The following is a 26,673-nucleotide window of genomic DNA, read 5'->3' as shown; positions in this document are numbered from 1 at the left end:
TGTGAGTTGGAATTGACTCGATGACAATGGGTTTAGTTTTTATATTTAAGAACCTGGGAATTTGAGCAGGTGATTTGTGGAGAATTCTAGACCATGGGATTTATATCAATAAAATGTAATTATGCTCCTTGCTGGCTAGAAACTCAGTTTGAGTCATTTGAATCTGGGCTCTCAGAAAAAATACAAAACAAAAAACAAAAAAACCCCAAAATCAAAAAACAAACCAAAACCCAAATCTGTTGCTGTTGAGTCAATTCTGACTCATAGCGACCCTATAGGACAGAGTAGAACTGCCCCATAGGGTTCCCAAGGAGTGGCTGGTGGATTTGAATTCCCTACCCTGGTGGCATAGTGGTTAAGTGCTATGGCTGCTAACCTAAAGGTCGGCAGTTCAAATCTGCCAAGCACTCCTTGGAAACTCTATGGGGCAGTTCTACTCTGTCCTATAGGGTCGCTATGAGTCGGAATCGACTGGAGTGCAACAGGTTTTTTCAGGTTTACCTTTTTGGTTAGCAGCAGAATGCTTAATCACTGCGCCACCAGAGGCCACTCAGAACAATAAGCTCATGGAAATCCAGGACTGTGATCTAATAAAGAGACTTAAGTTCCTGCACACTCGGTTGTCATTTGCTTCCTCTGCTCTTGTGGATGTTGATGATGATAACAAATAAGAACACATTTATCTCTTTGATTACCTTGATTATCAGGATACAAATAGATCTCTTCAGCATTTTCTTTTCTTTATTTTTCAAGTTAATCTTCAGTGGGTGAAAGGTGATTTAGGGATGGTATCTCTGTAACCAGAGGGCTGTTTATTCACAGGCTGGGGACAAACTCATGTGGCTTGCATTTTCAGCTTCCCACAGGGTTATGGAAACACAAGATAGCCTTGGCCTGGAAAAATGGCCCTCTGTCATCCTCTGGATGTGTGTGTCTTCAGGACACAGGCTGCCAAAACAAACAGGTGCCATTAGATTCCTTTCTGCCTCCCGAGTAAGAGGGGCTTTATTGAGGATGAGCTCTGAAATGTGAGAAATATTCATTCACCCATCACTGCCTTTGCCCTCCCCAAATTCTTAGTCCCCTCACTTCAACCCTGCCAGGGATGCAGACAATCAGCAAAGGAATGCTTTTGTAAACATTATTTTCTAGACAGCTCTTCATCAGTGAAAAACCAGGACATACTGGACCCTTCCTTTGCTTGTGCAGTTGTAGCGTGGTTGAAGGAAGTCCATGTTTAACATAGCTCCTTGCTGTTAAGCATGGCTTTCATAGACCTCCATCTATCTAATACGTGTGTGTCTCATCTAAATATGCTTTTTTAGCAGGATCTGAGATTTATCCCTGTGTTCAATAAAAGAAGTTGTCAGAATGGCTAGAGTTGGAAAGGAGCTCAGAGATCTTCTCTTTTCATATATTACACACCTTGATCGTGGCCCAATGGTTTATAACCACTCAAAAAAAGCTTACTCTGTGACATTTCTTGAACATTTTCATACATTTGCCTGCCATCCTGCAACTCTTTTGAAAAGATTTCTTTCAAAGGGCAATGGGCCCAAGTGACCCATTAATAATTACGGTGAGAAATTCACTCGGATGCATACACAGTGTGAGACCAACGAGAAAATGAATGAGAAAATACTTTGAATTTGGGGGAAGAAAAGTACCTTATTAAATAGCAGCAATTTAAGTAACATGATCGCAATCATGTGATCCTAAGAATAATTTTCTTTTTTTGGTTATGTTTTCAAACTAACAAGTCAAAAGCAAGTATTTCTTTCATTGCTTCCTATGTTCCAAGCCCCAAACCTGGTATCTTGAAAGATACGAAGGAAGTGTAAAGCAGTTCTTGGTCACAGAGCGCTTGCAGAGGTGAAGATATTGGAATGCACACATGAAGCAGAGAACAGAGGGAAACGTAATAGAGTGTGAAATTGCATAATACAGATTAAGATGGAATTAGGGAGAACAGGGAGATGAAGGATAATCGGGGAAAATCTCAGAGAGATGGGATTTGAGTTTGACTATGGTTACAATTGGCACACAACAACAACAACAACAACAACATGGTTCCGAAGCAAAACCTTTTCTTTTTACTTCATTAACATAGTCATCAGGGTAAAGAAACTCCTAAACAGGAGTTGGCATTCAATAGCTATTCCTGACCACCTCACTGATTCAAATGACAAGCAAAAGAATAATTTGGGTTTTACTGGCCACATACTCTCTAGTCATTAATTGGATTTTCTGGTCCCTAAATAGTTTTTTTTTTTAAATAGTATTATTTCATTCACCAGTTCTGTCTTCTCTTTAATCTTAAAAACAGTACCTGCTGGAAAGAAATGTAGGTTTAGAAACCTGGCAAAATGGTGAAGTAAAAATTATATGACTTCTTAAATACTACATTTCATGGTGGGTTAACTCCCATATTTTAAGAGTAGTTTTCAGATTTTTCCACGGTTTGCAACTTATTGACGATGTCACTACAGGAGGAGCAAAATCAAATTCATAGAACAAAACTTCTCAGCAAAAGTTTTTTTTGAAAGTATTTATAAGATTGTATCACCCACGCATAACCATACATACAAGTCAGCACACTAATCACTCAAACCAATAGATTTTCAAACGTGTTTCAGATATATTCTATTAGTAATTTACTTAAAGGCAGAACGCATGAATCACTTTTTATATATAAAATGGAAAGATATATAATTTCCTGAAACCAGAGTTAAACTTACATATATCCTAGTTAAACTTACATATATCCATTTATGTTATTATAATATATATACACACATATACACACACGCACACATATAATATATATAATATCTTATAAATCTGTTTATAGTATATATACACACACTTTTTTCCTGAAATAGAAGTATTGACTTAGACACACAAAAGACCTCTTTGTTATAAAATTCCCCATTAAAGTTAATATGTTATTATGAGCTAACTATGATTTTAGGGCTCAGAAGAAATCCCTAATTTATTTTGGGAAATATTTGAACAGAATCTAAAAGTCTGCATGTATCTATGAGGATCTACAGGCCCATGTCTATCTATGTAAGATATGCAGCTGTACAGCAATTAAGAGAAACATGAGAAACAATTTTCTAAGCCTTCATAAGCGTCTCTGATTATTAGTTATCTGTGTGGTTAGTATAAAGAAATTTTGTTTTAAGATTTCTAGAGATTTGCTCTACAACTTTACATGCAGACAAGTGCCATGTACATTTTACATATCTGAGAACTATGGTATAGGAATGTTGTTTTCCTAGGTAGGTAAAAAATAGTCCATCTTCACAAGTAGTTCATAGACTTGTTTTTACTTGATCAATGACTTGAGTAATTAAACACTTGTGGATAAGACCTGTTACCAGGGTCCAATTTAGGAAAATATCTCTCATAGGGAGCATTTTTTCCTTCAGGGAATAGTTTAGTCACCCGGCTCAGGTACCTAGTATTAATTCAAGACTATTTTTAGAATGACTTACAACCACTGAAAAATTATTTTTAAATAGTGATTTTTGCTTATTACCCAAGAGATGCAAATTCATCATAAAACTCTTTCTCAAACCCCTGGCTTCTAAAGTTGAAGAGAATATTGTAACATCCTTAAGTGCAGGTTTTGGTGATTGGAACCTCTTTAAAGATTTGAAAGAGTGCTATTCAGAGTTTGTATTTAGCTCATGTTGTAGGTATTAAGTCAGGTATTTGCTAAACAAACAAAGCAACAAATAGCTATTATTGTTAGTGCTGTTGAGTCCATTCTGACTCATGGTGACTCCATGTGTACCGAGTAGAACTGTTCCATAGAGTTTTCAAGGTTTTGACCTTTTGGAAGCAGATCACCAGGCTACTTTAAGAGAATTACATTGTTGCTTTTTAACATACAAGAGAAACATATAAAGGACTTGTAAAAACTTTTTAATGGTTTTAAATTTTTTTCCTTTTTTAAGGATAGCCATTTGAAAATACAAGTAACTGAAGAATCCTGCTAGGAAACTGCCTGAGCGTTGGGGATACAGCAATGAGAAAGGGCAGATAAATATCCTGCCCTCATGGAGTTTAGATTCGAGGAGAAAGAGGTGAGTGTTCATACTATGTATGTGCGTATTCATATCACAAAAACCATGGTTCTGAAGTTTAGCAGTTACTGTATTTATTTCTTTCCAAGAATAAAGAACCATAGAACAAGCATGATTTTAAGTTATTTAAAATTTTTTAGACATTCTAGAGAACTCATTTAAAAATAAACAAAAAATCTTAAGGTCAGAAGGTTTTTCTTTTTTGTCAAAAATAAGAAATTAATGAGACACTATAATAACTGTCTATGAAAAAAAAGAGCCACACCTCACCCTTTGCCCTTGTTTATCCTTTCATCTGGTTCTGTAGTCTTAGTTTAGATTAGCTATTTTGATAGAATATTAATTTTTCAAGCAATGTATTAGTTATTTTCTATTTGCTTGGACTGTTATGCGAATCAATTAATGACTTGCTTGTCATCTGCCTTGATCAGAATACGTTAATCTGGTTGGTCAGCTATGTGAGTACAAGCTTGTTTAACTGAACTCTGACAAAGCATGATGAGGTTGTGCCTTAACAAATTTTATTTATTTGTTGCTGCGCCATTTGTTAAAAGAAGTAAAAGATGGTCATTGAAGAGTTGGGTGACTATTAACCATCCCAGGCCCATTAAGAGATCAGTGGTCAAAAAACATTGAGCCCCTCAATATAGAGGGACTGAATCTGTGAAATTTCTCTTTATGTGTCTGGAGTTAGCTTGGTTTATATATCTGGAGTTAGTTTGTGCCTCAATCACTCCAGCCTCTGAAAGAAAAGGCTGCAAGTTTTGGCATCTCCCCCTAGCCCCCACCATGGTTAGTCACAGGTAGGCCTATAGAACAATCTGATTTTCCCTCTTACTAATTCTAAAATAAGTAATCTATACATTTCTTGAAGCCCTGGTGGCCCAATGATTAAAAATTTGGCTGCTAACCAAAAGGTCGGCAGTTCGAATACACTAGCTCCTCCTTGGAAACCCTATGGGGGCAGTTCTACTCTGCCCTGTAGGGTTGCTATGAATGGAACTGACTTGATGGCACATAACAATAACATACATTTATTCCCCCAGGACTTAGAATAAAGGAATTTTCATGCAAAATTCAATCTAGGCAAAGACTATATCTCCTCTCACATACCCTCCCTTGATGTGCATCTCCCACCAGGTGGACCCAGGATCTGCTTTTTTCTAGGCCACGGAAGGATATGTGCAGCTTGTAGGAGCATTGAGGGGCCATCAGTCAATATTCTGGATATATGGCAATCATCTCGGAACCATGTAGAACTTTCCAAATATCCTCCATTATTTGGAGAACCTGGGGGCAATCAAATAAATATTCCTAAATCTAAGAGATGACTCAAGACTGAGCTTTCTGTCTAGGTGTGAATTTAGTGATTAAGATTATGGCTAGTCCTTGATTCAGGTCAAAGGTCTTCCACTTATGAACTATGTCAGTTTGGGCCAGACACTTGCCCCTTACGTCCATTATCTATAAAGTGCTCATATGCTTATTGTACTCCCAGATAAAATGACAAACAAGGGCAAAAATGAGATGCAGCTCTTTTTTTTGGCAGGCAGTTATTATAATGCCTCATTCATTTCTTTTCTTTTTACAAAAAAAAAAAAAAACTTGACCTTTTGAAGGGGATTTGTGGGGTAGTGAATGAATGAAAAGTGCTTAGCTCAGTACCCAGTAGAAGTTGACTATTACCAATCGTTTTAGGTGAAATTTTATTTTGTGCCAGGCTTCCAACTACAGAGTGAATGCTTGAATGTGACATAAAGCCATATATTTCAAACTACTATTCATCACACTCCAAAGGGTGGTTAAAAATTAATAACTAATTCACATTAATAAATTAGAACAGTATAGAATATTTTGAAGAATGTTGTTGCTGTTGTCAGATGCCATCAAGTCGGTTCCAACTCAGAGTGACCTTATTTACATGAGAATGAAACACTGCCTGGTCCTGCGACATTCTCACAATTATTGTCATGTTTGAGCCCATTGTTGTAGCCACTGTATCAATCCATCTCACTGAGGGTCTTCCTCTTTTTCTCTGACCCTCTACTTTACCAATTGTCTTAGTTATCTAGTGCTGCTATAACAGAAATACCACAAGTGAATGGCTTTGGCAAACAAATTTATTCTCTCACAATTTAGGAGACTAGGAGTCTGAAATCAGGGTGCTGGCTCTAGGGGAATTCTTTCATTCTCTGTCGGCTCTGGAGGAAGTTCCTTGTCATCAATCTTCCCTGGTCTAGGAGCTTCTCAGTACAGGGACCCTGGGTCCAAAGAACATGGTCCACTCCTGGCTTTTCTTGATTGGCAGTAATGAGGTCTCTCTCCATTTTGCTCATTTCTCTTTTATATCTCTAAAGAGATTGACTCAAGATACAACAGATCCTGTAGATTTTGGCCTGTTTCATTAACATAACTGCCTTTCGTCCTGCCTCATTAACATCATGGAAGTTAGGGTTTACAACACATAGGATAATTAGATCACAAAATGGAGGACAACCACACAATACTGGGGAATCATGGCCTAGCCAAGTTGACACACATTTTTGGGGGACACAATTCAATCCATAACACCCAGTATGATGTCCCTCTTCAGGGACTGGTCCCTCCTGATGTTGTTGTTGGTGTTAGGTGCCATCGAGTTGGTTCTGACTCATAGCAACCCTATGTACAACAGAACGAAACACTGCCCGGTCCTGCACCATCCTCACAATTGTTATGCTTATACTCATTGTTGCAGCTACCGTGTCGATCCATCTTATTGAGGGTCTGCCTCTTTTTCACTGACCCTCTTACTTTATGAAGCATGATGTCCTTCTCCGGGGACTGATTTCCTCCTGACAACCTGGGACTATCCCTCCTGATAACATGTTCAAAATACGTGAGGCAAAGTCTTGCCATCCTTGCTTCTAAGGAGCATATTGAAGAGTATCGTAAGAAATAAGTCTGAATATTGCTTCATGACACTTATGTTTCAGATTTTATGTATACAGGTTCTAATGTAAGATACATTTCTTAATGTGAGTCACGTTCCAAAAGGCTAGAAAAAGCCCACTCTAGTAAATCAATTTGTTTAGTCTGATAGAAACTGACCTCTACTCTAAGGGGAAAGGGAGAGTCCATCATGCAAAATACCAAATAGTCCAGCAATTTTCTTTTTGTTATTGTTCCAAATTGAATTTGCCAGTAATTTAGTGATTAAAAAACAAAGGAGACTATACATGGGGGTTATATTACTTAAGCTAGCCAACTGTTTTACAAGATTGGCCCAGAGTCTGTGAGTCCATTGTGTAAAATCAGATATCTTATGCCAAACATACTCCTTGCAAAAAGAAAACATTAAGATATAAATCACTTTACATTGTTGATTCAGTGAAATTGTAGTAAGGATGCATTGTTGGGATAAGAGTGAAGATGTACAACTGGTGAATAAACAACATTAAAAAAATATGAACAAGAACAAGCCAATTCCCCTTCCCTTTTGGTTTCTTTGTGTATCTTTGTCTGGCCTCAGAAGTGTATTGCATGTAATATAATAGTACTGCTCTGTAAAATTAGCTTCAACTCATTCGTATTAACATACCAAGCAGATGAAGGGGATTCCTAATGAAGTGGTTAAAACCGATTGCATAAACTTTCTTGGGTAACTAATGAAAACAGTTCAGGAGTATAGGGATCTGATTCTTTCACCTTACCCTGCTCTAGGGAATTAAAGTCTCATATAACAGGGGTTTCGTTCAGTATTTTCCACTCTAACACAAGTTTTCTTTGTAAGATTCCTGCAAGTGGCATACCAATGGGGAAAGGAATGACTCTTTTAAAATTGGTTCAGTTTTTTCCCCAGATTTTTCAAATATATTAACTTTGGTTTCAACTCATCTTCCCACAGAAAAAACGGGGGTAAAAAGTGCTTGTTTTCCTCTGGCCTGAACCAAGATATTTTCCTTCAGTACAGGGAGAAGTTGAGACGGCATGTGTCTGGGTCACAAAGACAGACCTCAGCTGTGTTTTGCAGTGTGCGGGTAGGTGGTCTCAACTCTCTTGGCAGAAGACAGAAGTCATATAATAAAATGACTTCAGGGACAAAGTACCTTTGTCAACCTGCCATCAATGACTGTAGCTCCTCCTTTCCTAATATGAGAGGGTTGTTCTTTTCGATGTTACAAACCTGCAGAAAACCCCAAATCCTGTAAAGAATTTCAAATAAGCCCCTCCCTGAAGATAAACTAATGAAAAATTTCTTTAAGACATGTGCAGACCACATCAGTGATACATAAACTGCATCCAGGTTTTATAAATATCTTGTGAACGGCATAAGATCCACATCAGTGACCCATAACCATGGTAGATAGGCTTTTGAGAGAATCACATGCCAACCACATGAAACATACACAAAACACTCAAATCACACAAGGTAGGTTGAATTGTACAACTGAGTACAAAGTAAAACTCTGCCAAGTTTTCCATTCATACAAATGAAGCCATGACTATTTTATGATCAATTAAATTGAACATCGCAAGGCAAACCATGCTCTTTGGCAGAAATGCTTCATATGTTTTTTGTATTGAAAGATTACTGATTAAATTCAAGTAGGTTATACTCAAGGTCGCACTTTGGCTCTCGTGGACTTATTTTAGTTTTCTTCAGCTTCAACTTGAATTTGCATATGAGCAATTGACGATCTGTTCTGCAGTCAACCCCTGGCCTTATTCTGACTGATGATATTTAGCTTCTCCATCATCTCTTTCCAAAGATGGAATCAATTTGATTCCTGTGTATGTCATCCAGCAAGGTTCATGTGTATAGTCGCTGTTTATATTGTTGAAAAAAGGTATTTGCAATTCTACCATGCAATCTCTGACATTGTTTCTACCACCACGGCTGTATTTTTCAATTTCTGATCCTTCTTTTTTGTTTCCAACTTTCACATTCATCAGTAATTATCAATGCATCCGGGGTGCACACATTGAAACTGACAGACAACTGGTGGATAGGAGGCATGCCTAACTCACATATTTCTTTTTTAAAAAAAAAATTTTATTGTGCTTTAAGTGAAAGTTTACAAATCAAGTCAGTCTCTTATACAAAAATTTATATACACCTTGCTATATACTCCTAATTGCTCTCCCCCTAATGAGACAGCCCACTCCTTCCCTCCACTCTCTGTTTTCGTGTCCATTCTGCCAGCTTTGGACCCCTTCTGCTCTCTCATCTCCCCTCCAGATAGGAGAAGCCTGCATAGTCTCAATTGTCTACTTGATCCAAGAAGCTCATTCTTCACCAGCATCTTTTTCTGTCCCATTGTCCAGTCCAATCCCTGTCTGAAGTAACTCATATATTTCTTATGGAAGCTTCTATAGCCTAGTTAGTGGAAGCATCCTGGAAGAGTGGAAGTTTCCAGGCCAAAGAACTGCAAGAGCATGAAACATTATCTTCTACATTTAAGCATGGAAATCCTATTCAAATATAGCACCTGCATTGCATACTATTATTATTAGCTACCATTTCAAAGTTATATTTTCACTTTCACAATAGATTATGACAATTACTCAAAGTTAAATATCACCTAGATGTCTTAAATACTACTATTTATACTTTTACTGTCTTAGTCAGGCTAAGTCTCTAAGACAGAATAAGAAGCCCTGGTGATCTACTTCTAAAAATTAACCAATGAAAACCTTATGGATTACAACAGAATATTGTTCCATATAGGACTGGAAGATGAGCCCCCTAATTTGCAAGGCAACAATAGACTCAAGCATGCTGGCAATCATAAGGATGCTGTGGAACTGGACAGCATTTCATTCTGTTGTACATGGGGTCACCAGGAGTCAGAGCCAACTCGACGACAGCTAACAATAAATACTTGTACTAGTTTCCTAAATAGCAATTTACTTCTACATTTCATGGCAGGAAAAGAGTGAAGTTAATGACGAATAGGTTAGAAGTTCAGTCCATGGGCAACCTAATTAACTTCCTCTTTCAAGATCACAGAAGCTGTTTCCCAGCCAGCCCTCTCACAAATATGGGCCCCTCAAGGTAGAATGGATAGTAAGTGATGATAGAGTCCCATCACCAATGCTGAGGACACCACTGGAATCCTTGAATTTAGAGACAGTGTGTTCTAAAAAGAACATTTTAATTTCGTTGCACTGATTATTAATAATCTGATGGGTCAGAGATGCTGAACTAAAAACACAAAAGTCAGGTAAGCCTACATAATTCAGAACTGGAAAAAAAAACAGCTTTGGATAAGATGCAAAAATGCAAGTATTATATGAGTCTCTGAGAATCTTAGTGTTTGCAGATAAAAGGAAGTTTTGCTCTGTCTCCATGTAATATGTGATTGTTACTTTTAGTGCTTAGTTAGTGTTTTGCACAGTGTGTTTTTCAGAAGTTCTAGTGATAAGTTTCCCACCACTTCCCTTGATGGAGATTCCATGATCTGAGAGATTTCATCAATAGGAAGTTTATCCTAGTGTGGTTCTTGTGTTTTTAACCAGACATTTTTGAGGTCTTCATGTAGTCCAACTATTTCTGTGTGGACCACATGAATTTTATGGGAGTCATTCCATTTATTTTTATTTAGGGAGGAGCCTGTCAGGAATTTGTTTTACCACAAAGCAGACACTTTTTGTGATTATTATTTGTTTTTTGTAGAATACTGATGTCGTTCTTGATGTGTTAGAAGTCCAATAGAGCTGAGAACTTAAAGGTCAGACTTGTGGAAGAGAAAACGGTTTCTAGCTTAGTGGTAGACAAAATGAAAAATGATAATTATAAGTTTGGGTTTCAATATTCATTGCTATTTACACAGCTATTTCAATTATTTCAGCTCTATTGCTTGGTAGATTTGGTAAATAAATAAATTAATTCATCAAAAAATTATTCATCCTGGTGGTTTAATCAGAGATGAGGCAGTTATTTGGGCTGAAAATACATTTTTCACTTTCTGTTATTTGTTTTGACACATTGGAATGAGAATTTATCTAGGGTAGTGAGGAAAAAGTCAAGTAAAATTGGGTAAGGTTCAATTGTATTTTGATTAGGTTATCAAGAATGGAGGCTCAAATATAAAGATATTAGGGCAGAAAATATTGTTATTTCTCTGCATAGAAGTGCTGGAAGAATATCTCACATCACTAAATCATAAGTGAAGAAAACTGAAAAAAAATTTTTTTCATTATTATTTTCTTTGATCTCATATAACCTTTGTTCTTATTATGTTCATCCCCTCACAGATCTGCAAATGCCATATTTAATTTTTCTTTTTCTTTTGCTTCTTTTATTCTCTCTGCCAAAAAAAATTCTGCTTTCCTCTCTGCTGATCAATATCTAACTCAGTTTTCAAGTCTTACTTTGTTCATAGTATCTTCTCTGACTAATCTTATGCACTGTGCACTGTGATCTCACCCTTTACTGACTGCTACGAGCCAGAATTCCCCAACATGGTCAAGGCATCAAAAAAAATACCATTGTGATAAAAATACAAGAGATGACATACTAATTTACAAAGGAAAAGGCAAAGGACTGAAAGGTGTGACAGTGAATAAAGAAACAAAACCAGTGGATCAAATGAAAGTATAGCTTAAAAGAGATAGTAATATCTCTTTTGTCCAGAAACCAATGAAAATTCTGAGATATGCAAATAAACTAGAAAATATTATCTAAAACAAACAAACAAAAGGAACAGTCAATACAAGCAAACTCACAGATATCCTAGATATTGGAATACTGGACAAGGCCTTTAAAAAAATGACTATGACAAATATGTTAAAGTCTTGTGAAAAAAGTAAACAAAATGCTTGAACAGATGGAACATTTTATCAGAAAATGGAATGGAAAAAGATGAAATGAAAGGGAGAGTATAGAACTGAAAATACAATATTAGAAACGAAAAATTCATACAATTGGCTTAGTAACAGACTGGGCATAGCTGAAGAAAGAATCAGTGAATTTGAAGGCAAGTCAACAGAATTTATTCACACTGAAGCATAAGAAAGAAATAGTACAAAAAAAAAAAAAAAAGGGCAGAAGCAAAACAAATAAATAAAACACACCAAAAAATAAACCAGTATCTGAGACCTGTGGTACACAACAAATTCAAGAATTTTAGCGACCCTTGAATAGGATAAATATAATGAAAATCAAAACTAAGTACATCATAGTCAAACTGCTGAATTCTAATGAAAAAGTCACTTATGATTGTTTACATGCAATAAAAATGACAGTTGAGTTCTCATTAGAAACAACAGAGGCCAGAATACAGACTATCCTTAAGAGATTGAAAGAAAAAAAAAAAAAAAAAAGACAATATATTAAAGGTGATCAAAAAAAACCCAAAAAACAAAAAGCAAAAAAAGGCTAAGCAAATTTATTTTCAGCAAATCTGCACTATAAGAAATGCTAAGAGAATCTCTGTAGGTAGCAGGGAAAGTGATAGCTTCTGAAACACCAGAATGGCAGGAAGAAATAAAGAGCACCAGAAAGTAATAAAGAGAATGATAAACAGAAGCCAGTCTCTATCTTTAATGTAACTATGAGACATCTTGAAGCCCCAGAGTGTAATAAAGGAAGATGGGTGTTATGGATTGAATCATTTCCTCCCAAAATGTGTCAACTTGGCTAGGCCATGGTACCTAGTACTGTGTGGTTGTCCTCCATTTTGTCACCTGAAGTGATTTTCCTGCGTGTGGTAAATCCTGCCTCTATGATGTTAATTAACAGGATTATAGGCAGTTATGTTTATAAGGCAGGACTCAATCTACAAGATTAGGTTTTGTCTTAAATCAATCTCTTTTGAGATATAAAAGAGAGAAGCAAGCAGAGAGACAGGGGGAACCTCATACCACCAAGAAAAAGAGCCAGGAGAATAGCCTGTCCTTTGGACCCAGGGTCCCTGCACTGAGAAGCTCCTCAACTGGGGAAGATTGATGAAAAGGACCTTTCCCCAGAGCCAAAAGAGAGAGCAAGCCTTCCTCTGGACCTGCCACCCAGAATTTGGACTTTTAGCCTTCTAGACTGTGAGAGAATACATTTCTCTTTGTTAAAGCCATCCACTGTGGTATTTCTATTATAGCAGCACTAGATAACTGAGACAATGGGTTACAAAAATAGTGAAGGTAAAATAGGGGTATTTGAAAATGCAAGGAAAGGAATGAGTATAGAATACAACAAAAGCTGGCAAAGCATGCTTTTCCATAATAAGCAGCACACATAGTTTTCAAATAAAAACCTCTTTTTTGCAACTATAGGAATGAACTGCATGAGCTGGTAGACGTACATTCTATGGAATTCATTTGAAACTAATGTTGTTGAACCCTGGAAGGTGGGTCCTGTCCGGCATGCTCAGAGTTGTCAAGATCAGGACAGGGGTCTTTGAGAAAGTAACTTTATTGCAACTTGAAGAGCAAGGAGCCGGGAGGAAGTTCCTCAGATCTGACTGTGAGCTATGGGAAAGCAGGCCTTATATATGATTTGGGCAGCAAGATGGTAGCTGTGCAGGCATACTGGGGAGGGAAAATTCTACAATAAATACATAAGGAAGACGTTGCAGGAATTATGGCAGCCAAGAAACAGGAGGTGACGTGGTTCTTGTCAGACTTCTCCCTTTTGAATGAGGTCTGGGTGATGATTTTCTTTCTGATTCATTCCACCTGTCACTGTGTCTTCTGTTGAGGTCAACTAATGGTTACAGCTTGCCCTTCTGTGCATGCAAGGTGGGCCAAATCTGGCTTGGGCTTTTTTAAGGCAGTCTTTTCTGACTAATGAAAATTTACTAGCATTCATACCGTCAGGTTACATTAGTAATTCTTAAGAGGTGGGAAGGCTGAGATGAATGGAGAACCACATACATAAGCCATTGGCTCTTTATTGCCAGTTTGGCACCCTATGAACTAACTAATCTCAACAGGATCATTCAGTTGGAAGCAGAATGATCCTTCAGTCTGACTGGTCATCCAGCTTCCACTAATCTCCATACACCATCCAGAGGAATCCTTTGAAAATTTGAAACAGATAGTATTATACCCCATTGAGAGCTCCCTGGTGGCTTCTCATCTCACTCAAATTGAAAGCCCAAAGAACTTACAAAGGTTCACAAGGCTCTACAGGACCTAGCCCTCATAACCTCTTCCAGCTCTTCCCATCCTTCCCAGTATTCAAATGACCCTGGCATCCTTGCTGTTCCTCAAACATAACAGGCATTATCCTGCCTTAGGGTATTTATTCCAGTTGATCTTTCTAAGTGGAATTTTCTACCCCCACATATGAGCACTGCTAGCTTTTTCTCCAACTTCTTTTCTTAAATCCATCTTATCAATGAGGCCTTCTCTGGCCCATCTATTACAACCCCCTTGCACCTTGGCACTCTGTATTTCCCTTTCTGCCTTTTTCCTACATAGCATTTAATACTATCTGATCAGTATATATTTTACTTATTTATTTCTTTATTATCCATCTCCCCTCACTAGTATGGAGCCCCATGTTTAGTTTACTTCTGTACCTCCAGTTCCTATAACAGTATTCCATTGCCCATCTGTCAGCTTGTCATACTGTGGCTTGCATGTTGCTGTGATCCTAGGAGCTATGCCACCAGTATTTCAAACAACGGCAGGGTCACCCATGGTGGACAGGTTTCAGTGGAGCTTCCAGGCTAAGACAGACTAGGAAGAGGACCTAGTGGTCTACTTCTGAAAAAACTGACCAGTGAAAACCTTATGAATAGCAGCAGAACATTGTCTGATACAATGCTGGAAGATGAGCCCGTCAGGTTGGAAGGCACTCAAAATATGGTTGGGGAAGAGCTGCGTCCTGCAAGTAGAGTCAACCTCAATGATGTGGATGGAGTCAAGCTTTCAGGACCTTCATTTGCTAATTGGCATGACTCAAAATGGGAAGAAACTCTAAATGGCGGCAAACATCCATTAATAATCGGAACATGGCATGTATGAAGTACAAATCTAGGAAAATTAGAAGTTGTCAAAAATGAAATAGAATGCATAAAGATTGATATTGTGGGCATTAGTGAGCTGAAATTGACTGGTACTGGCCATTTTGAATCAGACATTCATATGATCTACTATGTGGGAATAACGAAGAGGAATGGCATTGCATTCATCGTCGAAAAGAACATTTCAAGGTCTATCCTGAATTACAACACTGTGAGTGATGGGATGATAGCCACAGGCCATAAGGAAGACCAGTAAATAAGACTGTTATTCAAATTTATGCACCAACCATTAAGGCCAAAGATGAAGAAATTGAAGATTTTTACCAAATTCTGCATTCTGAATTTAATCAAGCATGCAATCAAGATGCATTAATAATTACTGGTAATTGTAATGTGAAAGTTGGAAACAAAGAAGGATCAGAAGTTGGAAAATATGGCCTTGGTGTTAGAAACAATGCTGGAGAGCTCACGATAGAATTTTGTAAGACTAACAACTTATTCATTACAAATACCTTTTTTCAACAACATAAATGGTGACTATAGATATGTGGACCTCACCAGATGAAACACACAGGAATCAAACCAACTATATCTGTGAAAAGAGGTAATGGAGAAGCTCAATATTATCAGTCAGAACAAGTCCAGGGGCCAACTGCAGAAGAGATCATCAATTACTCATATGCAACTTTAAGTTGAAGTTGAAAAAAATTAGAAAAAGTCCACAAGAGTCAAAGTATATCTCACCTGAATTTAAAGACCACATCAAAAATAGATTTGACACACTGAACACTAATGATTCAAGACCAAACAAGTTGTGGAATTACATCAAAGACATCACACATGAAGAAAGCAAAAGGTCATTAAAGAAAAAAACGGGAAAGAAAGAAAATACTGAAATGAATGTCAGAAGAGACTCTGAAACTTGCTCTTGAACGTAGAGTAGCTAAAGGAAATGCAAGAAACAATGAAGTAAAAGAGCTGAACAGAAGATTTCAAAGGGCGGCTTAAGAAGACAAATTAAAACATTATAATGACATGTGCAAAGACCTGGAATTAGAAAACCAAAAGGGAAGAGCACACTCAGCATTACTCAAGCTGAAAGAACTGAAGAAAAAATTTAAGCCTTGAGTTGCAATACTGAAGGGTTCTAGGGGCAAAATATTGAACAACACAGGCAGCATCAAAAGAAGATGGAAAGAATACACAGAATCACTATACCAAAATGAACTGGTCTACATTCAACCATTTCAGGAAGCAGCATATGATCAAGAACTGATGGTACTGAAAGAAGTCCAAGCTGCACTGAGGACACTGGCTAAAAACAAGGCTCCAGGAACTGGTGGAATATCAATCGAGATGTTTCAATAAACGGATGCAATGTTGGAAGCACTCATTCCTCTATGCCAAGAAATTTGGAAGACAGTTACTTGGCCAACAATTTGAAAGAGATCCATATCTGTGCCCATTCCAAAGAAAGGTAACTAGCAGAATGTGGAAATTATTGAACACTATCATTAATATCACAGCTAAGTAAAATTTTGCTGAAGATAATTAAAAAACTGTTGTAGCAGTACATCGACAGGGAAACGCTAGAAATTCAAGCTGGATTCAGAAGACAACCTGGAATGAGGGATCTCATTGCTGATGTTAGATAGATCTTAGTTGAAAGCAGAAAATACCAGAAAGATGTTTACTGTGTTTTATTGACCATGCAAAAGCATTCAACTGTGCAGGTCATAAGAAATTATGGATAACATTGGGAAGAATGACAACTCCAGAACACTTAATTGTCCTCATGTGGAACCTGTACATAGATCAGAAGGCATTCTTTCAAACAGAACAAGGGGATACTGCGTGGTTTAAAGTTAGGAAAGGTGTATCCTTTTACCATACTTACTCAGTCTGTACGCTGAGCAAATAATCTGAGAAGCTGGACTACACGAAGAAGAACGGTGTATCAGGATTGGAGGAAGACTCATTAACAACCTTGGTTGCTGAAAGTGAAGAGACTTGAAGCACTTATTGATGAAGATCAAAGACTATAGCTATTAGTATGGATTACATCTCAACATAAAGAAAACAAAAGTCCTTACAACTGGACCAATAAGCAACATCATGATAAATGGAGAAAAGATTGAAGTTGTCACGGGTTTCATTTTCCTCAGGCCTGCAATCAATGCCCATGGAAACAGCAGCCAAGAAGTTAAGAAACATATTGCAATGGGCAAATCTGGGCAAATCGCCTCATATGCACAAAAAAGGTGGACAATAAGTAAGGAAGACTGAAAAATAACTAATGCCTTTGAATTATGGTGTTGGGAAAAAATATTGAATATATCATGAATATATTAGAATAACAAACAAATCTGTCTTGGGGGAAATACAGCCAGAATGCTTCTTAGAAGTGAGGATGGTGAGACTTCATCTCCTGTAGTTTGGACATGTTATCAGGAAGGACGTCATGCTTGGAAGAGAGTCAGGGAACAGAGGAAGACTCTCAGTGAGATGGACTGACACAGTGGCTGCAACAATGAACTCAAGAATAGCAACAATGTGAGGATGGAGCTGAACTAGGCAGTACTTTGTTCTGTAGGATCATTATGAGTCAGAACCAACTAGACTGCACTTAACAACAACAAAACAGTATTTGGCATATAACAGGGTCTCAAAAAATATTGGTTGCTTACATCAATAAAATAAGAGACAGCATATTTGTTGAATTAAGGAGAAGAAAATTTAGGAACAGAGTTGTGAATGATTCAATAAGAAATTCTGCTCAGGGGAAAATTAAAAAAAAAAAAAGGTTTCTCCCTGAAAGCCCTAAAAAACTCTGTTAACTCTTTAGTTCCCTGAGCCTCAGCTTTCTTAGCTGTAAATTGAAAATAATAAATGCATACATCACGAGGATGTTGTGAAGATTAACAAAACAGAGTGTGAAGCACCAAGTATAGTTTCTGGCATGTAGGGTGCCTTCATGTCACTTTTATTTACTATCACCAAGGTAAATCCTAATATTCTCCCAAGAACCCCACCTGGATTGGTATTATTCTTTTCCTCTGAGTATTTATGCAATCAAAAATGTGTCCAAAAAATGAAAAAAGCCCAATTCAGTCACCAACCAACCAGCCAGCCAATTAACCAACCAAAAACAGTCATTAGCAAAAAGAAAAGTCTGGGGTTTCCTTTACGTTTTTCGAGATTTTTGTTGCTCTTCATTTTGAAAAATCAGCTGATACTTAATAAATTATAAAAAAATGAATACTTTATAACATTACATGAAAATAGCTTATGTGCAGATCTGTTTGCAATTCATTTATAAACTTAACGCCATATGTAACTACACTCAATTTGCGTAGAGATGCCCTTTCAAAAGCTTTTCTGAATTTCTAAACTTGTTGCTGTTATTGCTGTTGTTAGGTACCATTGAGTCACTTCCAACTCATAGCGACCCTATGCACAACATTGCCCGGTCCTGAGCCATCCTTACTTGAGCTTATTGTTGCAGCCACTGTGTCAATCCACCTCGTTGAGGGTCTTCCTCTTTTCTGCTGACCCCGTACTCCGCCAAGCATGATGTCCTTCTCTAGGGACTGATCCCTCCTGACAACATGTCCAAAGTATGTAAGACAGAGTCTCATCAACCTTGCTTCTAAGGAGCATTCTGGTTGTACCTCTTCCAAGATAGATTTGTTCGTTCTTTTGACAGTCCATGGTATATTCAGTATTCTTCACAACACCACAATTCAAAGGTGTCAATTCTTCTTTGGTCTTCCTTATCCATTGTCCAGCTTTCACATGAATATGATGTTATTGAAAATACCATGGCTTGGGTCAGGCGCACCTTAGTTTTCAAGGTGACATCTTTGCTCTTCAACACTTTAAAGAGGTCCTTTGCAGCAGATTTACCCAATGCAATGCGTCTTTTGATTTCTTGACTGCTGCTTCCATGGCTGTTGATTGTGGATCCAAGTAAAATGAAATCCTTGACAACTTCAATCTTTTCTCCGCTTATCATGATGTTGCTCATCGGTCCAGTTGTGAGGATTTTTGTTTTCTTTATGTTGAGGTGCAATCCATACCGAAGGCTGTGGTCTTTGATCTTCATTAGTAAGTGCTTCAAGTCCTCTTCACTTTCAGCAAGCAAGGTTGTGTCATCTGCATAACACAGGTTGTTAACGAGTCTTCCTCCAATCCTGATACCCTGTTCTTCTTCATATAGCCCAGCTTCTTGGATTATTTGCTCAGCATACAGATGGAATAGGTATGGTAAAAGAATATGACCCTGACGCACACCTTTCCTGACTTTAAACCAATCTGTATCCCCTTGTTCTGTCTGAACAACTGCCTCTTGATCTATGTAAAGGTTCCTCATGAGCACAATTAGGTGTTCTGGAATTCCTACTCTTTGCAACGCTATCCATAATTTTTTATGATCCACACAGTCGAATGTCTTTGCATAGTCAATAAAACACAGGTAAACATCCTTCTGGTATTCTCTGCTTTCAGCCAGGATCCATCTGACATCAGCAATGATATCCCTGGTTCCATGTCCTCTTCTGAAACCAGCTTGAATTCCTGGCAGTTCCCTGTCGATATACTGTTGCAGCTGTTTTTTTTTTTTTTTTTTTCACAGTTATGTGGTTTATTAGGGATAAAACAAGTTATGTGGTTTATTAGGGAAGTAACAAGTTACAACTTAGGATCCGGTTCAACTTGAAAGTAACAGGAACGACTCAGGAGACAGGATAAGTTCATCAATCAGGACAGCTTCTAACCTCTCAGCTCCTTCTCTACCATGCCCGCCACTGGCCCTTGTTCTTGGCCTCTACCCTGCTTGGGCAAGTGTTATAGCTCTTTAGCTCCACTGATAAGTGCCTGGAGGCACTTCTCTCTGCTAGGAAACCCCCTACCTGAAGGTACTCAGCTCTCTTGCTCTGTGGGTTGGCAAGCCCACTGCTGTACTTCTCACGCTGCAGCTTTCTCGCTCCAGCCTCCTGGTTCTCAACACTCATACCGTCTTGTATCATCTCACTCCGTCTCAGGCCACCTGGTGCCGTCTCCAGGGTTACACCTCTCTCTGTCTCCTGGGTCTAGGATGTTCTCAGCGCAAGGACCCTGGATCCAAAGGATGCATCCTGCTCCCAGCTCTTCTTTTTTTTTTTTTTTAATTAACTTTTATTGAGCTTCAAGTGAACGTTTACAAATCAAGTCAGTCTGTCACATATAAGTTTATATACATCTTACTCCGTATTCCCACTTGCTCTCCCCCTAATGAGTCAGCCCTTCCAGTCTCTCCTTTCGTGACAATTTTGTCAGCTTCCAACTCTCTCTATCCTCCCATCCCCCCTCCAGACAGGAGATGCCAACACAGTCTCAAGTGTCCACCTGATATCATTAGCTCACTCTTCATCAGCATCTCTCTCCTACCCACTATCCAGTCCCTTTCATGTCTGATGAGTTGTCTTCGGGGATGGTTCCTGTCCTGGGCCAACAGAAGGTTTGGGGACCATGACTGCCGGGATTCCTCTAGTCTCAGTCAGACCATTAAGTATGGTCTTTTTATGAGAATTTGGGGTCTGCATCCCACTGATCTCCTGCTCCCTCAGGGGTTCTCTATTGTGCTCCCTGTCAGGGCAGTCATTGATTGTGGCCGGGCACCAACTAGTTCTGGTCTCAGGATGATGTAGGTCTCTGGTTCATGTGGCCCTTTCTGTCTCTTGGGCTCTTAGTTGTTGTGTGACCTTGGTGTTCTTCATTCTCCTTTGCTCCAGGTGGGTTGAGACCAACTGATGCATCTTAGATGGCCGCTTGTTAGCATTTAAGACCCCAGACGCCACATTTCAAAGTGGGATGCAGAATGTTTTCATAATAGAAATTATTTTGCCAATTGACTTAGAAGTCCCCTTAAACCATGGTTCCCAAACCCCTGCCCTTGCTCCGCTGACCTTTGAAGCATTCATTTTATCCCGGAAACTTCTTTGCTTTTGGTCCAGTCCAAGTGAGCTGACCTTTCATGTATTGAGTGTTGTCCTTCCCTTCACCTAAAGCAGTTCTTATCTACTAATTAATCAGTAAAAAACCCTCTCCCTCCCTCCCTCACTCCCCGCCTCGTAACCACAAAAGTATGTGTTCTTCTCAGTTTATACTATTTTTCAAGATCTTATAATAGTGGTCTTATACAATATTTGTCCTTTTGCCTCTGACTAATTTCACTCAGCATAATGCCTTCCAGGTTCCTCCATGTTATGGAATTTTTCAGAGATTCGTCACTGTTCTTTATCGATGCGTAGTATTTCATTGTGTGAATATACCACAATTTATTTACCCATTCATACGTTGATGGACACCTTGGTTGCTTCCAGCTTTTTGCTATTATAAACAGAGCTGCAATAAACATGGGTGTGCATATATCTGTTTGTGTGAAGGCTCTTGTTTCTCTAGGGTATATCCCAAGGAGTGGGATTTCTGGGTTCTATGGTAATTCTATTTCTAACTGTTTAAGATAACGCCAGATAGATTTCCAAAGTGGTTGTACCATTTTACATTCCCACCAGCAGTGTATAAGAGTTCCAATCTCTCCGCAGCCTCTCCAACATTTATTATTTTGTGTTTTTTGGATTAATGCCGGCCTGGTTGGAGTGAGATGGAATCTCATCGTAGTTTTAATTTGCATTTCTCTAATGGCTAATGATCGAGAGCATTTTCTCATGTATCTGTTAGCTGCCTGAATATCTTCTTTAGTGAAATGTGTGTTCATATCCTTTGCCCACTTCTTGATTGGGTTGTTTGTCTTTTTGTGGTTGAGTTTTGACAGAATCATATAGATTTTAGAGATCAGGCGCTGGTCGGAGATGTCATAGCTGAAAATTCTTTCCCAGTCTGTAGGTGGTCTTTTTACTCTTTTGGTGAAGTCTTTAGATGAGCATAGGTGTTTCATTTTTAGGAGCTCCCAGTTATCTGGTTTCTCTTCGTCATTTCTGGTAATGTTTTGTATTCTGTTTATGCCTTGTATTAGGGCTCCGAATGTTGTCCCTATTTTTTCTTCCCTGATCTTTATCGTTTTAGTTTTTATGTTTAGGTCTTTGATCCACTTGGAGTTAGTTTTTGTGCTTGGTGTGAGGTATGGGTCCTGTTTCATTTTTTTGCAAATGGATATCCAGTTATGCCAGCACAATTTGTTAAAAAGAATATCATTTCCCCAATTAACTGACACTGGGCCTTTGTCAAATATCAGCTGCTCATATGTGGATGGATTTATATCTGGGTTCTCAATTCTGTTCCACTGGTCTATGTGCCTGTTGCTGTACCAATACCAGGCGTTTTGACTACTGTGGCTGTATAATAGGTTCTGAAATCAGGTGGAGTGAGGCCTCCCACTTTCTTCTTCTTTTCAGTAATGCTTTGCTTATCCGAGGCTTCTTTCCCTTCCATATGAAGTTGGTGATTTGTTTCTCTACCACCTTAAAAAATGACATTGGAATTTGGATCGGAAGTGCATTGTATGTATAAATGGCTTGTGGTAGAATAGACATTTTTACTATGTTAAGTCTTCCTATCCATGAGCAAGGTATGTTTTTCCACTTAAGTATGTCCTTTTGAATTTCTTGTAGTAGAGCTTTGTAGTTTTCTTTGTATAGGTCTTTTACATCTTTGGTAAGATTTATTCCTAAGTATTTTATCTTCTTGGGGGCTACTGTGAATGGTATTGATTTGGTGATTTCCTCTTCGATGTTCTTTTTCTTGATGTAGAGGAATCCAGGTGATTTTTGTATGTTTATCTTATAACCTGAGACTCTGTCAAACTCTTCTATTAGTTTCAGTAGTTTTCTGGAGGATTTCTTAGGGTTTTCCGTGTATAAGATCATGACATCTGCAAATAGAGATAATTTTACTTCCTCCTTGCCAATCCGGATGCCCTTTATTTCTTTGTCTAGCCTAATTGCTCTGGCTAGGACTTCTAGCACGATGTTGAATAAGAGCCGTGATAAAGGGCATCCTTGTCTGGTTCCCATTCTCAAGGGAAATGCTTTCAGGTTCTCTCCATTTAGAGTGATGTTGGCTGTTGGCTTTGCACGGATGCCCTTTATTATGTTGAGGAATTTTCCTTCAATTCCTATTTTGGTGAGAGTGTTTATCATAAATGGGTGTTGGGCTTTGTCAAATGCCTTTTTTGCATCAATTGATAAGATCATGTGGTTTTTGTCCTTTGTTTTATTTATGTGGTGGATTACATTAATGGTTTTTCTGATATTAAAACAGCCTTGCATACCTGGTATAAATCCCACTTGATCGTGGTGAATTATTTTTTTGATATGTTGTTGAATTCTATTGGCTAGAATTTTGTTGAGGATTTTTGCATCTATGTTCATGAGGGATATAGGTCTGTAATTTTCTTTTTTTGTAATGTCTTTACCTGGTTTTGGTATCAGGGAGATGGTGGCTTCATAGAATGAGTTGGGTAGTATTCCGTCATTTTCTATGCTTTGAAATACCTTTAGTAGTAGTGGTGTTAACTCTTCTCTGAAAGTTTGGTAGAACTCTGCAGTGAAGCCGTTCGGGCCAGGGCTTTTTTTTGTTGGGAGTTTTTTGATTACCGTTTCAATCTCTTTTTTTGTTATGAGTCTATTTAGTTGTTCTACTTCTGAATGTGTTAGTTTAGGTAGGTAGTGTTTTTCCAGGAATTCATCCATTTCTTCAAAGTTTGCAAATTTGTTAGAGTACAATTTTTCGTAATAATCTGATATGATTCTTTTAATTTCAGTTGGGTCTGTTGTGATGTGGCCCTTCTCGTTTCTTATTCGGGTTATTTGTTTCCTTTCCTGTATTTCTTTAGTCAGTCTGGCCAATGGTTTATCAATTTTGTTAATTTTTTCAAAGAACCAGCTTTTGGCTTTGTTAATTCTTTCAATTGTTTTTCTGTTCTCTAATTCATTTAGTTCAGCTCTAATTTTTATTATTTGTTTTCTTCTGGTGCCTGATGGATTCTTTTGTTGCTCACTTTCTATTTGTTCAAGTTGTAGGGACAGTTCTCTGATTTTGGCTCTTTCTTCTTTTTGTATGTGTGCATTTATCGATATAAATTGGCCTCTGAGCACTGCTTTTGCTGTGTCCCAGAGGTTTTGATAGGAAGTATTTTCATTCTCGTTGCATTCTATGAATTTCCTTATTCCCTCCTTGATGTCTTCTATAACCCAGTCTTTTTTCAGGAGGGTATTGTTCATTTTCCAAGTATTTGATTTCTTTTCCCTAGTTTTTCTGTTATTGATTTCTACTTTTATGGCTTTGTGGTCTGAGAAGATGCTTTGTAATATTTCAATGTTTTGGACTCTGCAAAGGTTTGTTTTATGACCTAATATGTGGTCTATTCTAGAGAATGTTCCATGTGCACTAGAAAAAAAAGTATACTTTGCAGCAGTTGGGTGGAGAGTTCTGTATAAGTCAATGAGGTCAAGTTGGTTGATTGTTGTAATTAGGTCTTCCGTGTCTCTATTGAGCTTCTTACTGGATGTCCTGTCCTTCTCCGAAAGTGGTGTTGTTGAAGTCTCCTACTATAATTGTGGAGGTGTCTATCTCACTTTTCAGTTCTGTTAAAATTTGATTTATATATCTTGCAGCCCTGTCACTGGGTGCATAAATATTTAATATGGTTATGTCTTCCTGATCAATTGTCCCTTTTATCATTATGTAGTGTCCTTCTTTATCCTTTGTGGTGGATTTAAGTCTAAAGTCTATTTTGTCAGAAATTAATATTGCTAGTCCTCTTCTTTTTTGCTTATTGTTTGCTTGATATATTTTTTTCCATGCTTTGAGTTTTAGTTTGTTTGTGTCTCTAAGTCTAAGGTGTGTCTCTCGTAGGCAGCATATAGACGGATCGTGTTTCTTTATCCAGTCCGAGACTCTCTGTCTCTTTATTGGTTCATTTAGTCCATTTACATTGAGCGTAATTATAGATAAATAAGTGTTTAGTGTTGTCATTTTGATGCCTTTTTATGTGTGTTGTTGACAATTTCAATTTTTCCACATACTTTTTTGTGCTGAGACGTTTTTCTTAGTAAATTGTGAGATCCTCATTTTCGTAGTGTTTGACTTTATGTTTGTCGAGTTGTTACGTTTTTCTTGGCCTTTATCTTGAGTTATGGAGTTGTTATACTTCTTTGTGGTTACCTTAATATTTACCCCTATTTTTCTAAGTAAAAACCGAACTTGTATGGTTCTATATCGCCTTGTATCACTCTCCATATGGCAGTTCTATGCCACCTGTATTTAGTTCCTCTTTTTGATTATTGTGATCTTTTACATATTGACTTCAATGATTCCCTCTTATGAGCATTTTTTTTTTTAATTAATCTTAATTTGTTTTTGTGATTTCCCTGTTTGAGTTGATATCAGGATGTTCTGTTCTGTGACCTTGTGTTGTGCTGGTATCTGATATTATTGGTTTTCTGACCAAACAATATCCTTTAGTATTTCTTGTAGCTTTGGTTTGGTTTTTGCAAATTCTCTAAGCTTGTGTTTATCTGTAAATATCGTAGTTTCGCCTTCATATTTCAGAGAGAGTTTTGCTGGATATATGATCTTTGGCTGGCAGTTTTTCTCCTTCAGTGTTCTGTATATGTCGTCCCATTCCCTTCTTGCCTGCATGGTTTCTGCTGAGTAGTCTGAACTTATTCTTACTGATTGTCCCTTGAAGGAAACCTTTCTTTTCTCCCTGGCTGCTTTTAAAATTTTCTGTTTATCTTTGGTTTTGGCAAGTTTGATGATAATATGTCTTGGTGTTTTTCTTTTTGGATCAATCTTAAATGGGGTTCGATGAGCTGCTTGGATAGATATCCTTTTGTCTTTCATGATGTCGGGGAAGTTTTCTGTCAGCAGATCTTCAACTATTTTCTCTGTGTTTTCTGTCCCCCCTCCCTGTTCTGGGACTCCAATCACACGCAAGTTATCCTTCTTGATAGAGTCCCACGTGATTCTTAGGGTTTCTTCATTTTTTTAAATTCTTTTATCTGATTTTTTTTCAGCTATATTGGTGTTAATTCCCTGGTCCTCCAGATGTCCCAGTCTGCATTCTAATTGCTCGAGTCTGCTCCTCTGACTTCCTATTGCATTGTTTAATTCTGTAATTTTATTGTTAATCTTTTGGATTTCTACATGTTGTCTCTCTATGGATTCTTGCAACTTATTAATTTTTCCACTACGTTCTTGAATAATCTTTTTGAGTTCTTCAACTGTTTTATCAGTGTGTTCCTTGGCTTTTTCTGCAGTTTGCCTTATTTCGTTTCTGATGTCTTGAAGCATTCTGTAAATTAGTTTTTTATATTCTGTATCTGATAATTCCAGGAGTGTATCTTCATTTGGGAAAGATTTTGATTCTTTTGTTTGGGGGGTTGGAGAAGCTGTCATGGTCTGCTTCTTTATGTGGTTTGATATGGACTGCTGTCTCCGAGCCATCACTGGGAAACTTGTTTTTCCAGAAAATCCGCTAAAAAAAAAAATGCAGTCAGATCCCTATCAGAACTGCCTTTGGATTATAACCGCTACCTTGTTCCCTGTAAGGATGAAAGTCTAAGATTTGGATCATGTATGCTTGGCTGTAGCCGGTTCTGTGTTTTTAGTCCAATTAGGGATGGATT

General features: G+C 37.9%; 1 long non-coding RNA gene across 1 annotated transcript in view; it reads right to left on the bottom strand.

The window, feature by feature from the left end:
• Window positions 1-498: 498 nt before the first annotated feature.
• Window positions 499-26,673, bottom strand: part of LOC126085713 (uncharacterized) — a 325,767-nt gene continuing 299,592 nt past the window's right edge. Inside the window, exon 16 of the long non-coding RNA XR_007519333.1 lies at window positions 499-948. This is a non-coding gene — a long non-coding RNA (uncharacterized LOC126085713). The remainder of the gene's footprint in view (window positions 949-26,673) is intronic.

This window comes from Elephas maximus, chromosome 1 (genome assembly GCF_024166365.1).
Source record: "Elephas maximus indicus isolate mEleMax1 chromosome 1, mEleMax1 primary haplotype, whole genome shotgun sequence".
Classification (NCBI taxonomy): domain Eukaryota; kingdom Metazoa; phylum Chordata; class Mammalia; order Proboscidea; family Elephantidae; genus Elephas; species Elephas maximus.
This window is presented reverse-complemented; position numbering and strand designations above follow the sequence as displayed.